Source organism: Opisthocomus hoazin, chromosome 9 (assembly GCF_030867145.1).
Source record: "Opisthocomus hoazin isolate bOpiHoa1 chromosome 9, bOpiHoa1.hap1, whole genome shotgun sequence".
Taxonomy (NCBI): domain Eukaryota; kingdom Metazoa; phylum Chordata; class Aves; order Opisthocomiformes; family Opisthocomidae; genus Opisthocomus; species Opisthocomus hoazin.
Window position 1 is genome coordinate 13,742,839 of NC_134422.1, and position 16,336 is coordinate 13,759,174.

At 50.3% G+C, this 16,336-nt stretch overlaps 1 protein-coding gene across 3 annotated transcripts in view; it reads left to right on the forward strand.

Moving 5' to 3' along the window:
- The first annotated feature begins 886 nt into the window (after positions 1 to 886).
- LOC104337425 (uncharacterized) overlaps positions 887 to 16,336 on the forward strand; it is a 46,334-nt gene continuing 30,884 nt past the window's right edge. Inside the window, exon 1 of one of the 3 annotated variants that reach the window (XM_075430953.1) lies at positions 887 to 971. The gene's annotated coding sequence lies outside the window, so the exon portion shown is untranslated. Of the gene's footprint in view, positions 972 to 9,902; positions 9,995 to 16,336 lie in introns of those variants that run through there. The other 2 variants (XM_075430955.1, XM_075430954.1) reach the window with 2 other exon arrangements.

Consider the following 16,336-nt stretch of genomic DNA (forward strand, 5'->3'; position numbering starts at 1 on the left):
CAAGGCCTGTGGAGGCTGGCTGACCTGGGAAGAGCCACCACAGTCACCAGAGGCATGCTGGCACCAGGGCAGAATCATAGAATCGCAGAATTGTTAAGGTTGGAAAAGACCTCTCAGATCACCAAGTCCAAGCGTCACCCCAACATCACCATGCCTGCTAAACCATATCCCCAAGTGCCACATCTACACGTTTTTTGAACCCCTCCAGGGACGGGGACTCAACCACCTCCCTGGGCAGCCTGTTCCCATGCCTGACCACTCTTTCAGTAAAGAAATTTTTCCTAATATCCAATCTAAACCTCCCCTGATGCAACTTGAGGCCATTGCCTCTTGTCCTATTGTCAATTACCTGGAAGAAGAGACCAACACCTGCCTCAGTACAACCTCCTTCTAGGTAGCTGTAGAGAGCAATAAGGTCCCCCCTCAGCCTCCTCTTCTCCAGACTGAACAGCCCCAGCTCCCTCAGCCGCTCCCCATCAGACTCGTTCTCCAGACCCCTCACCAGCCCCGTTGCTCTCTGGACACGCTCCAGCCCCTCCATGCCCTTGCGCTGAGGGGCCCAGAGCCGCCCGCAGCCCTCGAGGCGCGGCCTCACACTGGCGAGCGCGGGGAGCAGACCGGGAGCAGCCTGCGGGCGGCCTCCCGGGCGTGGAAAACGAGGGGCTTTCCCTCAGACCCAGCTCCGTCGTCGGTGCCCGGGAGCGGCGGGGAGCGGCGCTGGGCCGAGGGCCGGTCCCCGCTGCCCGCCCCGCGGGGACACCCAGCTCCGGCCGCGCAGCGGGGGCGGGGCCGCCGCTACCTCACCCGCGCCGCACGCGCCGCCGCGCGCCCGCCGTTGCCGTGGCGACGGGCTAAGCCGGGGCCTGGCCGCGGCTCGGCGGGCGCGGGCGGACGGAGCGGCGGGCGGCTCGGCGCTGCCGGGGCATGCACAACAAAGGCGGGAGGCGACGCGTCTCGGGCGGGCTCCGCAGGTAGGTAGGTGGGTGAGTGAGCGGGTGGGTGAGTGGGTGGGTGCGGGCGGGCCCCCGCCGGCTGCCGCAGGCCGCCCGCCCTCCGCCGCGCTGCCGGGGCCCTCTCCTCAGGGGAGAGCCAGCGGGGCGCGGGCTGCGGGCGCCGCACCTGGCGGGCGCGGGGCTGCAACAAAGGCGAATGGCTGCGCGGCGGGGCTGGCGGTGGCCTGGCTGCCCCGCCCGGCGTCTGCCCCGCTCCCGGGGCGGCATACGGCGCGGAGCCGGGCGCAGCCTTGCGTTTCTGCCTTGGGTCTCGTTCCGCACGTCCTTCGGCCGGCCCCGGCGGGGACCCCCGGGTCCCGCGCCCGGCCCGGGGAGCGCGGCGGGAGCCCCCCGCACCCCGCCGCACCTTTCCCGGCCGACAGCCGCTTGCTGCCGGGGCACCCGCACCCCCACGCCCTTGCCGTCCCTTCGCCCGCAGCGCCTGGCGACGGCTGCGGCGGGGTCACCCGGGCTGCGCGGGGCTCCGCGGGACCCCCAGGCCTCCCCCCCCGGCCCTCGGGCAGCCGCGGCGGGGCCGCTGTGCAGGCGGGCAGGGTCGAGCCCGTCAGGTGCGGGCTGGCTGGGCTTTCGGCCGGTGTCAGCCCGGGTTCGGCGGTGGCGGGGGGTGGCTGAGCAGCGCCGGGCTCTCTCAGTCTGCGGGGTGCGAACGAGTCGTTTCTTCATTCGTTTCCATTCGTGATTCCTAACGTTTCAACTCCGGGATGCGTTTTCCCAAACGGTAGCAGGGTGTGATACCTGAGCTGTGAGCGAGGGCATCTGTCTGAATCCACTGAGGTGGAAGTTTCACCGCGGTGTTGAAAATAGCGGCTACGACAGGGTTCCCGAGAGGGAAATCTATAAAACCTGCTCCGACCATTTTTATTCACACTGCAGCAAAGCAGCGCTGGGTGCATCTGCGCTTTCGCCTTCCCTCGTCTCCAGGTCATTGTGGCACTGAAAAGCATCATAAGCAACTCTGCATTGTTTGTCGGTCTTATAGTAAGGCCTGAGGGCTTCGCGATGGTTTCTTTCATTCATGGCTCTCAAAATGCTTCACAGATATCGGTTAAGACTGGGAGCCCTGCTGCAAGTCGGGGAGGTTTTATTGATCCCATTTTACAGATGGGGGACTGGATCAGAGACCTAGAAAGATTCCAGTCAAATCCAGAACCTAAGCCATTATCTCTCAGATCCTAAATCCTCTGTTTAGGGTGCTCTTCACCACCTCCTCTAACAAAATTCTCTCTTGACTTCACTGGCTGCTCCGGGAGCTGTTTTGGGCGCTGACAGGCCATGTATGCTTTGGGACTTTGAGATGCTGCTGTTGCATGTTGCCAAAAATGATGTGCCTTTAGTGCCGTACCATTGAGAAGGATGGTTTCTGGTTTAAACAAGTCTCTGGCTGTTGTTTGGTTTGTACTGGGGTAGAACCGAAGAGCTCCGTTATGGATGAGGGTGCATTAAGCCAGGCATTGTACAGTTAGACAGCAGAGCACGCACAGAGCTGATGAGCCAAATACAGAAAGCCTAGATATCTGCTGTAACTTCTTTGACAGCCTCCCTCACAAAAGAGAGAGGGTCTCTCATCCCTAAGACTCTCTTTGAAGGACGTATTTCTGAAAGCAAAATAAGTGGTTCTTGTTATGACTGTAACCCAGAAGACTCCTGATCCTAGCCTGTTTTTGAGAGTCTCCCCACTTCGTTTCGTTGCCCAGACAGGAGATGGGCTGTGTTTTGAGATCTAGTTCCCATCCTTAGGCATTGCTTGTGTTGATCTCCTTTAAGGCTAGAGAACCCCAGCTGCAGTCTCAGAATTAGGGCTCGCTGCCCTGTCTGTAGAGCACTGCACAAGACAACAACGGTAGCCCCAAAGCATTTACAAAGTTTTAAGCTTCATCTGTGTAAGAAAAGCCTGCTGCAGACTAGGTGATGTTGTACAGCTCCCAGTAGTCATGGAGGTAAGGGAAAGGAGCAGAGATTGGATGCTTTTGTGGCTTTTCTGGGTTTAATATCCATTTGGTGCTTGCCGAGTCTGATCTAGTCTTACGAGGTGTTATGGAAATTCAGATTTCTTAATATTTAGGTTTGTAGGAGAACAAGTTTCACTTTAGATACACTCCCCCCCCCCCCCCCCCCAAAAAAAAAAAAATCCCCAAACAGCCTGGTGCTGCAGTTGCAAGAAGCATAGTTCGTTGCTGGCAGGCAAGACGTGGTATCACAGCTTGTTTCCTTTCCAGTGTTTCAGAGGACAGTTCTTGTAGAGAAGAGAGAGCAAGTGTAGCTCCAGGGCCTCCATGGCTGGGCATCAGCCAATTACTGTCATATCAGATTAGCTCTATGGCACATTAGCACTCGTTTATGTTAATACAAATGCAGCATGACTGTTCCGTAGTATTGATGGAATTATTGTGTTTACAGCCCTATAATATGACTAATTGAAAAGGAGGTTCTGATTACAAAACCATAGACTTCCAAGGTGATTCCTTCTGTGGCATCTGTATAGGCCAGTTTTGAACCATGAAGAAGAAATGAACTACTGACACAATCCAGTTTTTACTTACCATTGATGCAGTTACCCTTTTGGCAAACTCTAGGGAAAAAAATCCTGTGTGACAAAAGAAACACGAAGAACTTACGGTTTTTTTTCCACCTTGCCAGTAACCTGTGCTGCTGTAGCTACTTCTTGGCCTCCAAGGAAAACTCTTACCTGCAGGAATCTGGCCCTTGAGACCAGTGTTAAGATTTCCTCAGCTGCCACTGCAGCATGTGAGCATATTCTCCTTGTCCAGAGCAGCTTGGCAGCAGCAGTCGTGGGCGTTTGCCAGATGAGGCGGCATCATGTGCAGCACTGTAGCCAGGACTGTACAGCTGTCCACAGCTCGGTGACTTTCCCGCTCACATGTCACCTGCTGACATTCAAAGGATGTGCCCGTTTGTCTCTGGGAATAAACCAGGCACCTCTGGCCAGAGTCTCCGCAAGTTTTGCAGTCGCTGCTTCATAATTAGCTCAGCCTCAGCTTTTCCAGCTGCTTTGCAGTTCGCAGCAGCCCTGACAGCTGGTTCCTGGCAGCCATTATCACCTTCCAGCACAGGAACAGGTTTAGCTCTGAGTCTTCAGAGGACAGACAGGGCTGGCAGCATCAGTGATGATAAGAAAAATAATGAAGGAGCAGAAGACAGGTGCATGGGCACAGGAAGGGAAGGTAGACTGAGAACATACACCATGAGAAGGGGAAAATGGAGCAACAGCCAGGAGGCAGTGCAAACTCCTAGTCTTTGTGGGAGGTGCAGAAGAGGTAGGGTGTGGAAGGAGGCAGGCAGATCCGTGGTTTGTAGGAACAGGGTGAGGGATCTCCTCTGCTGCCAGGGATGGGTTGTGTTACTGCTGCCAGCCCACTGTCCAGGCTTCAGAGCTGTTCAGCCAGCCCTGAGCTGCTGCAGAGTACCACGCAGCATTTGTTATTTTCAAAACACCCTGCTGTAGGTTACAGCAGCAAAGGATGAGCAGCTCCAGGAACTGGGGTCGGTAGCCTTGTCCACAGTGCCATCCCTGCTCAGGGAGGGCCCTGGAAAAGCCTGCATCACCACAGCAGACATCAGCATCAGGAGCAGCGATTTGCTGCTCAAGGACAGCAAGGACACTGGAAAGTCTGTGATTTCAGGAATTAGTTATGGAAAGCTGGGACCCTCAGGCTGAGGTAATAAGAATAGCTGGAGAATTAGGCAATTCCCATATTCATGAGATGACAGACTGCAGTCCCTTTGCCAAGGCTGTATTAAATACACTGAGGGGCAGAGGAGTTTTTCTGCGTTTGCTAACAGCTGCTTCAAGGTGAAGCACAAGGGGAAAAATAAAAAAATTTTAAAAATCTCCACTGTCTGCTGATACTCATTTTACTATGGAACAACTCCGGGCCTGGAATGACTCTGGGCTCTCTGCAGACTTTTTGGAACCTGGGTTTGAGACAGTCCCCTCACCTTCTAGAAATAACCTCATCGGGAATTAAACAGTACCTGTCCGAAAGGCTTCTTTCCAGGAAGGAACTAAAGCTTTTGAAATCCTTCTCCATCTCCTGTACTAGACAGGAAGTCAAGGAGCAGCAATAAATTTTTTTTTTCTGATAAGGAAAAAACATGGCTTTGTTTTTTTTAGTTAGAGAGAATGTCTACGCCCTTGCCTTCTCTACTGCTGAAATGCTTGAAGATACGTGTAAGCAAAAATCCATTTTTCCTTTGGGATATGAAGCTCAGCAGATGCTAGTGGGAGTTTACAGGCTTGGTTCTTTGTCAGTGCTTGCAGAAGCAGCCAAGCACTGCAGTAGCTGTGGATGCAGTGCTAGAGATGCTCCAGCCAGCCACTGTGCAGCCCATCTTGTGGCTTCCCCGGCATCTGGGAGCAGTGCTGGCACTGTCCTGTCAAAACTTATTTGTTTGCAACACAGCAATGTGACTGTTTCTGCAGGCACGTTTAGGAAGCCAGTTAGTGACTGAAAGATGACAGTGGCTTTGACCACAAGTGAGTGATTCACAAGACTCGGAGTACACACAGCTGAACTTTGCATGCAAAGTTCTTCCCCCGAGGAGGAAGGGAATTAAAGACCCTCAGACACTGAGGAGAGACAGCTTCATTCAGACCTAGCACAGAAGTGATATGCATTCGTTCCTAGTGTCACAGCCAGTCAGAGCTGCTGTGACAGATGTATCTGCTGGCTTCGTAGCTTGTCTCAAGGACAACTCGCCTGCCATTCCCTTTAATCAAGTCCTTGCTCGTCTTAAGGATCTTTGCATCTCAGGCTTCTAGCTCTGCAGAGAGGTCTAGAGGCAAAGCGGTGGTTCAGAGTTTGACTGGAGTAGAGTTAGCACCAGCTGTGGCTGGTACTGGATTGAAGCTGAGCTCTCTGGACTAGCAGCACATCAGTGCCTGGGGATATCGATCAGCTCTGTGCTGAAATACTCCTGTCACTCGTGGTGGTGTGGCTGATCCTTCCAGCCTGCTGGAGTAGACAGAAGCAACCCCTTTCAAGAGGAGGTCCCTCTTGAAAGACCCCTTTCAAGAACCAGGGAGGTAACTGCTTCTCATAAAGGATCAATACAGTTTCACTGCTAATCTGTGCTGTGGTAGTTTAATCTGGAAAAACCTCAGGCCTGAACGGAACTGAGACCTCTCAATTACAAGAAGATCTGAGAGCACTCCCTTAGGAGTCTTGGTTTGCGGTACTTAACTGTTTTGCACTGATGTGCCCCATTTTTTACCACAGCTGTTGCAACAGCTCTGTTCTCTGTGGACAATCAGGGTTCTGGTTTCTGCAACACAAGATAACCTGTCTGTGAGCCCCAGGCCAGCAGTCCTCTTCCTGGTTTAAGGGCTAGACATGGTTTTGGAAATTGGTGCTTGTGCTCACAGAAGCCATACCTGCAGTGGGGAGACCTCACAAGTCGTTAGTTCAGCTTCTCTGAAAGCTCAGTAGCATTGAGAACAAACATCAGCCAAAGTCACAGGAGAAAAAAGAAAGAAAAAGAAAATCTATTTTTGAAAGAGGAAGGAGTAGGCCGTGGAAGCCTTCCTTACTGATAAGCAGCCCCTGAGCTGATCAGCTTTCTAAGATTAAGGTGTGTAGCTTGCTTGTTTGATCTGCTACTTCAGTTTCAGGACACCTTCCAGCATCTATGGGAAGAGCTGACATCCCATTCCTGGCTCTGAGAACCAGGTCTGCTAATGCAGAAGTGCCTCCACAGCCAGAATCACAGAATCGCAGAATGGTAGGGGTTGGAAGGGACCTCTGTGGGTCATCTTGTCCAACCCCCGTGCCGAAGCAGGGTCACCTACAGCAGGCTGCACAGGACCTTGTCCAGGCGGGTCTTGAATATAGCCAGTCGTGTCTTTCAGGGAGGATCTTCTGCCCTTTATTCCAAGTTCTATCCTATCTGGTTGCCATATAGCCGCATCCCCAGGGGACACAGGCATTGTGCTTCTACACAGCGCTGCGTTATTTCTGGTCACGTGCAAACAGTAGAGCAGTAACTCTGCGACACTTTTTATTCTGGCTCACAGCACACTCCTCAGGCTTTTCTTCATTACAGCAGTAGCATGAAGTAAATCCATAAAACAGAGCTCGCCCACCCCAGAAGCAACTGCAGGCACTGGCGTAGCCCACAGCCGCATCAGTCATCCCCTCCATGCTTACGACAGTGCAGTATGCATTAGTGCATAGCTTGGATTTTTTTGTACAGGATAGCTTTGGACCTCCATGGGAAGAAGCTCCCTACTCCCTCTGGCCTGTCCAGAGGGATGACAGTCAGCAACTTTATTTCCTCATTGCATGAAGAGCCGTGCTTTTACCTGTATCTGACTTCATATAAAGACTGCGTCACAGCAGTGGCCTCTCTCCTTTAATGGCTGTTTCTAGCCCCTGAGCCCTGTGAACCAAACTTTGGCATCCACATCCCCCATCCCACTGGCTGTCAGCAGCCAGCGTCACCATCAGCTGCCTCTCTGGGTGCCTGTGCGGTGGCTGCGCTCCCACCTCGCGCCGCGGTGCTGGGAAGTTGGACATGGTGCTGTGCACGCTGATGAGGGATGTGCTTTCTGTGCATCACACGTTCTCCTTCCGCTGAGTGGGAATTAGCCGCTGGACTGAGCTGAGACAGAGCCGTGTGGGGCAGTGGGGGCTCAGAGAGGGGCAGGGCACCAAGGCATGGGCAGCGCAGGAGGAGTTCGTAGGAAGGCACAGGAAGATGGGTTGAGAGCCTTGCCAGGCAACGGGTAGCAGAGGCTGCGCTGTGGTGGGGAAAGGAATTTCTGTGGCAAGGAAGATGGGGTGTAGCAGGGGTGGCTGTGCTGAGGAGTGGGGAGGACAGAGGAGCTCCGAGGGGGCAGGTTAAGGGAGTGGAGGAGGGAAGAGGCAGGACAGGGGTGTTAGCCAGGGCTGATGAATGGCAGTTGTGTATTGGCTTGGGGAGGCCTTGTGATGGGAGAAGGAGCCCCAAGTACAAATGCCTGGAGCTTTTGAGATTCAGCCCCATCAAGCACCAAAGCAGCAGGCGAGCAGCATGACTCCAGGTGAGGAAGAGCAAGAAGCAGAATGCCTGGCTCCTGAATAGGTTCCCCTCCTACCCTGCCCTGTCCTCTCCATTTTGCCATTACTGCTGCTGTTTGAAACACATAGCATCTGGAAAAAGCAATGCCCTTGTACAGTGCCTTTGTCTTTGTGAGGGTTCTGCCGGCGTTGAATTTGGCCCATGGATTTTAATTACTCTCCACTGTGATAGTAATGAGAGCCAGTGGAATTGTACTGATTTTATTTCCTTTTAATTTGTTATGATGCTCTGGATGCAGATTAACTTTTCCCAGCTCAATACATATTATTGATTCATCCTGCCTCGTGATGTGGTAAATGGCTCGAAGAGGTGGCTGATTTCACTGTAGCTTGCCTTGGTAGCTCTGTATCCTATGCAGGGACACTCCGGCAGCAGCCAAAATCAGGTTGTTTACATCCACGTAAGTGAGGAGAAACTTGAGCCTATGGTACTGCTTCTTTATATGCAATAGTCCAGGTCTCCCAGCTTCCTTTCTGTTCAATGTACTGAGTGCGAGGACAGGCTTGTGGTCATTTGATGGAGATGAACCCGCTTCTAGGCCCAGCACACACGTGTGGTCCTCACTGAGGGGAATTGTCCTGCAAGGAGGGAGGAGAGCTGTAGTCAGAGGTGTCTTCCAGCAGCACTCCGGCAAGCACGTGCCTTTCGCAAGGCAGTGGCCACCCTCTTGTCTCTGTCACCATGTGCCGAGCTTGGATGATGGGCACGTGGTAGACTGCACCACTGCCCAGTCGTCCATGGGGTCGTGGAGCAGCAGGGAGACTCTTAGCCTCAGGGCCTCCCTCCCAGCTAGGGAACCTGGCAGAAAAGCTTGTGGTGTGAGACTACACCCTACTGAGGGATCCTCCCCCACTTTCTTTAGAGAAGGACCCAGCACTCCTTGATGCAGAATATTTAATGTCTTTTTTCCTCTGCTTCTACATCACTGAAGCTGCAATGGGGATGGGGGACAGAGCCTGAGTTCTCTCCATACAAAGCCCTACCAGAGGTTGATGTAAGGAGGCTGAGACAATGTCGTGCTGGTTCTAACAGGGCTGAGGAGTTTGCTCCGCAGGCTCAGAGACAGCCCAGTGGAGCCAGGCTGGGTGTGTGTCAGTGTGTTGGTACAACTGCAAGGCCAGCCCACATGCTGGAACCACATGCTGGCTCTGCACCACACAGCCTGCTGCTCCTGGCTGTGGGTGGCTTGCTGGGCCTGGCTGCAAACCTGGCGCTCCACCTAATCACATCAGCTCACGGGCTGGTGCAGTGCTCAGAAGCGTGGGGGTGTTTTCTGTCCCTGATGGTGTTCCTATCCTACGTCATCTTTGGCAACAAGCCAAAGGAGAAAGGGAGGGAAAAGGCAGAAGTTGGACTCAGCAGCCGTGCATCCCTCTGCTTGCCAGCCCCTTGGCATGGACTACAGTGGGAAGCCCCATGTGCCAGCGACCCATGTTAGAAACCTGCCTTGTCCTCAGCCATGCTCATAACCTCCAAGCTCAGAACACTGCTCTGTGGTCTCTGATACTCTAGCCCCGCGTGTTGTTACAGCGTGAGACCGCTGTGTCCCTCAGCAAGTCCAGAGGGACACTGACTGCACTGCAGGAGCGATGCACGTGTCGCATCCTCAGAGGCCATCAGGTACCCAGGTGCAGTCTTTGCACTGAGAGGAGTAGCCCTGCAGCTCAGTGATTGTTGTCTGCTTGCTGATGATGGTTATTGGTGCCTTGGAGGCATTGCCTGGAGCAGAAACTGAACTCAGGCCAGAGTAGCTTTGCCTCAACACAGAGTCTGAGCTTGAGGTATAGAATGTTGCTTGTTCCTCTTGCAGAAAAAATCCATCAGCTCTGCGGACAATTCTAATGCACAGGAACATGTCTACTGACCATGCAGCACTGGGCAAGCCAAGATAAAGCAGATAAGAGGTAAATACCAGTTTGTCTTGTCACACAGCTGACTTGAGGACTTGGAAGCCTATATCCAATTAAAGCAGCCAGGCAATTAACATAAAACAGTTGAGCCTGGTCTTCATCTAGTGCATGTTAACAAGGCTGCTGCAGCTGCAAGGAAGCCTCAGATTCATCTGAGTGGTTTTGCCCCTGCCCCCCTTATCTCCACCTTGCAGAATTTTTGTTTCCAGACCTTGCTGTGTGTGACTTGTCCATAGCATCATGGTGGCAGCAATCTTCTGTCCGTTCCTTCACCTCCAAAGCTACCCTGTGCACCTGCCTGCCAGCATCCTGCTCATGCTGGCCCCTGAACAATGGGGAACTGCTGTCAGCAGCTTCCTGAGAGATACTGGGGGGGCAACAGGTTGGGAAAATGCTTTTTGAAATATTAGAAAGTAGCACTAAATTGGGGCATAGTGAAAAATCAGACACTGGGGATTAGATCCCAAACGTCGTCATCCTGGGGAGCTTGGGGCAGAATCCTGCAGACCCTCAGCCACGGACACCCATCATGCTTTAGCCCAGTAGTGTCACAGTGTCCTTGTACCTGGCAGCATTTCCCCAGGATGCCTGGCATTCATTTAGGAGGAGCAAAAGCTTTGGGGACCTAGTGATTCACCAGAGAAGGCGCTTATGCTGCCGTAGGCAAAGCAGTACAAATACACGCTTTTGGCTTAGATCCACCATATCCTTAGAGAAACTAAAAACACATTTAATTTTTTTTTTTTCTTTCTTCCTGCTTAGCCTAAGCCAAGTTTAACACTTAGCTGGGCTCGCCCATCTGCGGCACTGAGCATGCCTTCAGCACACCACCACTGCGGGCAGAACTGGGAGAACCAGGACCAGCGCCCTGCTGTTCCCTCACTGTTGTACCCTGGGGAAACAAAGTGTCTCTTCAAGAGACTTACAGACTGTTTTGGGATCCCAGCGCAGCCACATCAGTGTCCCCAAAGTCCTAGCCCCCTCAATTACATCCATTTTATGTCTTTTAGGTTAAAAACAGCCAAACAAACAAACTTAATAGAAGCATCTAAATTGTGCTAAAGTTCGTCTTCCTTTCTGCCTGGAATAAGAACTAGGCTGCTTTGTGCTCTTCTCTACCTTTTTTTCACTGTTTAGACTGGGAAAGTGGAGACCAGGTGAATGTTTGAACAGGCTCCACCCTTCCACAAAATGGATTGCATTGAAATGGACTTTTAATATCTTCCTGAAAAAATGGGATTGTATTGGAACTGGTAAAACTCTTGCCTCCCTACTTCTCTTACAGTTCCTACCTGACAGAATCACTTGGAAAGAAGCAGCATCTCCTCCAGGATTTCTTTGTGGTTTTGTGGGTTTTTTTGTGGTGTGGTGTTTTGTTTTTTAATGATTAAATCCTTTACTCTCACCTCCGAACTGGAATTCCCTGAAGCACTCTTCTACAAGCATATCTCAGGGATGATGCCTTGCTTAGAGAAAATGCTGTAAACACCAACTGGTCTCCTGAAAGAACAAAGCAAAGGAAGCCACATAGCAACTGCCATTGACTGGCAAGTCAGAGGGGCACCGTGCCTCCTAAACCAGCTCCCAGAGCAACTGTACATCAGCACTAGTCAGCTGCCCTTTCCAGAAGATAACAGATGACTGTTTAAAAAAAAGAAAAGGAGAGAGAAAGAAGGAAAAGGAGAAGAAAACAATGGTGAAAGGCCAAAAGCAGCTGCAAAGACACAACCACACACACAGTTACCCTGGTGGTGTATGCTTCATGGACCAATCCTTTGATACCATAGTCCTGTCCTTGCCTACCTACCTGCATTTCCTTACAGCTTGTGAGGGAAAGGCATCCGTGTCCTTCAAGGTAGCTAGAGCCATGCCAGCTTGTGCTCAGAGAGTGGCTTGGAGCTGTTACACTTGAACACAGGTCCCAGAGTTCAGTTAGTTCCAGATAATTACACTTCAGTTTTAGGAAGCTGTACCCGACTTTCCTTGGTGCTCAAAAACTCCAAGGAGAGGAAGGGTCTAGTTCTTGCAGATGCTGCAAGGTAGTTTTGTTATCTCCTTTTACAGATACCAGAGCTGAACTGAGGAATTGGAGTGTCTTGTCTGGGAGGACCCCAGGAGATCAGGGACCAGCTATCAGCTCTCACATGTTGCCAGGTTACAACCTGTTCCCAGCATTTTCCACTCTGCAGCTGTGAAAGTTACAATATTTGCTTCATTCACACGCTTCAGGGTGAGAAGTCACAATGTCAGTTTGTGTCTCCTCCAAATGATCTTAACCTGTGTCCACAAAAAGCTCAGGAGCGTGAATCGATGTCCGGTGACCTCCTGCAGAGAGGCTATTAACAGACAGCAAGAGGACAAAGTGCTGCCTCCATTTCAAGGCAAGAGGAGTTGGCTTTATTTTTCAAAACACTCTCACGAGTGATTGATTGAGCAGTATTTTTAGAGAGGAGAGGAAACTGGCAGTCTCCTGGGGCTAGGTCAAATGTCCCACGATGTCAATGGCCTACCAAAATACTTCAGACACTGAGGCCTGGCCAAAATCATCTGCTCTGGCTGAAGCAGGAATAGCAGCTGGAAATAAAATCTGCTTCGAGGCAGTGAGCAAGGCATCAGGGTCTCTCCCACTTCACGAGGACCTTGAGTCAAGGGCTGTCTTGTCCAACTGTTGTAATGCGATCCAGAGCTGCTGTACCATCGGGGCATCACAAATTGCGAGGTGCCCGGTGGGAGACAAAGGAAGGCAACGCAAACCAGAGCCGGAGCAGAGCACAGTTCCCAGCACAGGACGTGGCGCTGGCCTGTGGGGCCGGTTCCCATCATCACCAGTTGGAAAGAGAGAAAGAGACGGACTTCAGGGAGGGTCTTCAGCTGTGGCTACTGGAGAATTTCGTGATTGCATTAGGAGACCCTGTACCAGCTGCTGGGAGGCACGATGGTGTTCATTGCATTTATCTGTTTTTCCTCTTTATTTATTAACTACGATTCCTCTGACCTCTGCAGAAGGAGGACATACAGGAAGAGGAGTGTGTGCTTTTCTTTTTCTCATCAGCATCTAATTACACTGCCTGATTTTGCTGCTGCTTCTACACATTTATCAAATATTTTACTATTGACTTTAGTAGAGTTGAAAAAGGGCCCGCATTTCATCAAGTGGGACCAGATTAAGTTAGTGGGATTCTGTTCCAGGGCTTCTGACATGCTTCCAAAATCCATCCCTGACACTGCCCAGGCTGTGGGTAATTAGATTCTGCCATTTTTCTGACAAAAGCCCCGAGCAGCAGCAGATATTGCACCGTGAGATCTGCATACTCAGGTGCTAGTGCCTACTCTACTTCTTTGCATGTCTGGCTGATTTATTTTCATACATAATGATCAGAAAAGCAAACCAGCATCCTTAGACATCCCTAGCTTATGGTAAATATCGAAATTTAAACTTGATTTCGGTGAGAATCGTGACAAACAGAGCCATTACATTCTGCAGAAGTTTATGGCTGAGGCAGAATACTTCATGCCCTGTCAGAAATCGGTGATGTTAGCTGAGTGATTTCCTTTTGAGAGACCACAGCGATTTTCGCAGGTGGCAGCTAGATGATCTCAGCAACACGAATCAGGGCCTCCCACTTCACATGGAGAAAACCCTTTAATCTTTAACTAGCCAATCTTTGACTTCATTTTATTTAAAGATTTTAGGCACTGTGCAGTGCTGAAGCGGATCTTGCTGAGCTCCTGTTACCTCAGCAGCAGCTGATATGTAATGAATTATTCAAGACTAGCCAGTTCCTTCATTAATTTTAATAAATCAAGTTTTCCACCATGTTCTGGGCAGTGCTGCCAGCTGGGATATGATGAGGTAAGCCCATTATTTCCTGGAGCTTTTTTCATTTGGTCCAGGTTTACGTACCTGAGGGCCTTTATAGTTAACAAGAGATTAGTAGCAGACAGTGCTAATTTGGAGTAGATCTGCGGTGGGCAGAAGAGGTAACAGAACTCCCCTGTCTCTCAGGAGGTCACAAAGCCCTGTCTTTACACAGGGAAGATAGCTTTGCATGTACAGAAATGGACTCAGCTGCTACATGCTGACCTGCAGGCAGAATGGAGACCTTCAGACAGATGGCCTGGACACCACAGCAGCTGAGAGAGGCACTTTCCATCTTTCACACAGACTCGCTCCATGAAATTGTTGCTGGGTCTCTAATGTTTCTCCAGAGCAGGCAGATTGTGGTGTTTGTGAACCAATCCCATTTTGTAAGCATCTGCCTGGATCGATTTTATATGTAACAGGCACACATTGCCAGGCACAACTGTTAATACATGTGCAAGCAGCATCTCTCAGTACACTGCATACATCCTGTCCAGGCTGCAGGTAAACTTCTTCACAGCACAATAGCTGCTACTGCAAACGCAGAGTTGATCTGGTGACTACTTGTAACCTTTCTTCTCCTGAGTTTCTGCTCAAACTCGACAGCACAAAATACTTTCTGACACTGAAGCACTGTTAGCAGTTTCTATACGACTCTTGAGTAGGCAGGAGCCTACTTCTCTCTGCTCATTTGCGATCAGCCTCAATTTCTCATTTTGTTCTTTGCGTCCGCTCTCCTGGCCAAATAAGAAGCAATCCCATAATGGAATCAAAGGCAAAAAGATGCTGTATGTCCCCTATAGAATGTATTTTTACCATATTGAGCTGTTGCATAAAGAAGTCAGATTGACCTATTTCCTTCTTTCTCTCCTCCTCTGTAAACTGCACGTTCATAGAATCATCGAATCAGAATGCTTTGGGTTGGAAGGGACCTTTAGAGGTCATCTAGCCCAACCACCGGCAGCGAGCAGGGAATTTCTCCAGCCCAGGTCTTGTCGAGGGCTTAGCGCTTATAGCCCTTTGTACACAGGACATGCAGGTTTTACTGGAGAGAAGCAGAGCATTCAGCCCAAACCCATTTCTACTGTGGCTGCATCTAGCCCTGACTATTTCTGTCTTCAGAGAGCTTAAACTGTCATGAGGACATGATCAGATATAGCATAGCTGCACTTTACAGCACATACAAGGAAGGCAGAAATGTCTGTATCTGCTTTTGTTATCGTGTATTTTAGGAGAGGGAAGATGAACTGCTGAGGAGAAGAGAAGCTGGACACTAGCAGTGCTGAGCATGAGTTGTTTAGAGCCATGGTGATAAATTCAGTCCATGGGTTAGCCTGTGAGTATCTAACCTGCCAGCGTCTATGTGGTGGATACTCTCATGAATGTGCTGCTGGTAAGGCATCCAAGTACAGCAGCTTATCCACAGATCTGGCACCAAGGCTCAGTTTGATTGATAGATGAAAGACAGACCTTGCTAAAGAAAGGTCATAGTTATGGGAGATTTAATGTTCTGATCTTTGGGGAGGGAATATGAAAGAACAGCACCTAATTGTGAGAAATAAGAGCGTGGCTCTTCGCAGTGTATTAAATAGCAATATCCATATATCTGTGTTTCAAGAAGTGGGAGGGACATTTGCAGATCCCTGCAACCATTGCACCTGCTGGCTCTTCTAGTCTGCCTCACACAGACACAGGGCTGTTTCCCGTGCCCGAGCCTTTCCCACTAATCATCACAGCCCCCAGAAAATTGTTCTAGAGGTTAAATATCTTCACTATGAAATCATGCACCTTTCCGTAGTCTGCTTTAGTGTAGTTTCTGTTCCTAACCAACGGGAATGTGCTGCTTTTATGAAATGCATTTTCCAAACTGACCTAAATCTAAGGCCACTCTTATCTCATTTTTTGGTATTCAAACAAAACAAAAAATCATCTCAGATTAATGTTGCAGAGCTCCCAAGACAGTCATTGCTGAGCAGCTGACAGAGGTAGCTTTCTCCTTACTTTACATTCATGGCACTGCTACTGACTGTAGTTCCACTTCATTTTTGGAATGACACTATGCTGTTTTCAGGACCCAATATATTTCGGCTCCTTCATGCCATCATTAATCCTGAAGCTCTTTAATTCTCCCAGCGTCTTTTTTTCCCTTATCGGTTTTGTGCAATTCTTAGCTCGTCATTTTTATTTACTACTTTCTATTTTCCCAGTGTTTATACACATAACACACTTGCTTTCACTTTCCCAATAAACAAGGGTTTTTTCATATTTTTTTTCCAAACCAATATATTTGCTTCGCTCAGCCACAGGATTGTGCCTATTTGAACATTTAGCAAAAAAAACCGGGCTCCCAATTATCATTTTTATTTTTTTAGTCAGATTTCCTTTATTACCTGGCTCATGGTTGTTTTCAGCTCTCTGAAACTGACATTTTTAGAGACGTAATGATGGATAATTGGTTTGCTCTGGGCTCTGTT